The sequence below is a fragment of the Mandrillus leucophaeus genome, unplaced genomic scaffold (genome assembly GCF_000951045.1).
Source record: "Mandrillus leucophaeus isolate KB7577 unplaced genomic scaffold, Mleu.le_1.0 Scaffold550, whole genome shotgun sequence".
NCBI lineage: Eukaryota > Metazoa > Chordata > Mammalia > Primates > Cercopithecidae > Mandrillus > Mandrillus leucophaeus.
The window spans coordinates 7,569-7,929 of record NW_012105920.1 but is presented as its reverse complement, the minus strand read 5'-3'; the positions used below and the strand labels follow the sequence as shown (position 1 = coordinate 7,929).

General features: G+C 42.4%; 1 protein-coding gene across 1 annotated transcript in view; it reads right to left on the bottom strand.

Moving 5' to 3' along the window:
- LOC105552347 (dynein heavy chain 14, axonemal-like) overlaps window positions 1-361 on the bottom strand; it is a gene marked incomplete at its 5' end in the record, with an annotated part of 77,707 nt that overhangs the window by 73,013 nt on the left and 4,333 nt on the right. The gene's annotated exons all lie outside the window — the stretch shown is intronic.

Below are 361 nucleotides of genomic sequence, written 5' to 3'. Positions count from 1 at the left end.
CAAAAATCACAGATAAAACAGTCAGGGGAGGAAGGGTGGATGCGAATTTGTCCTTTAAGTCATTAATAATGTATTTATTATTGGAACATTGGAAGCTGCCTCTTCACTATGTCTTAATCAGTTGACAGGCCACTGGACTGTTAGGTAAGAAGTTGATGCTTTGGAAAGTCAGGGTCAGAATAACATTTATAAGAAGCAAGTTTCAAAGAGAAATCACAAGGGGGTGATGGTTGCTGTGCACCAGCATTTGGAACTTGGAACAAGGCAGGGTAGGTCCACACAGGGTAATGAGCCTCCCCAAGTGAAAATCGCACAGACTTCCCAAAGAAGGAAGGAAACCAAGCCAACTTTACATGCATGA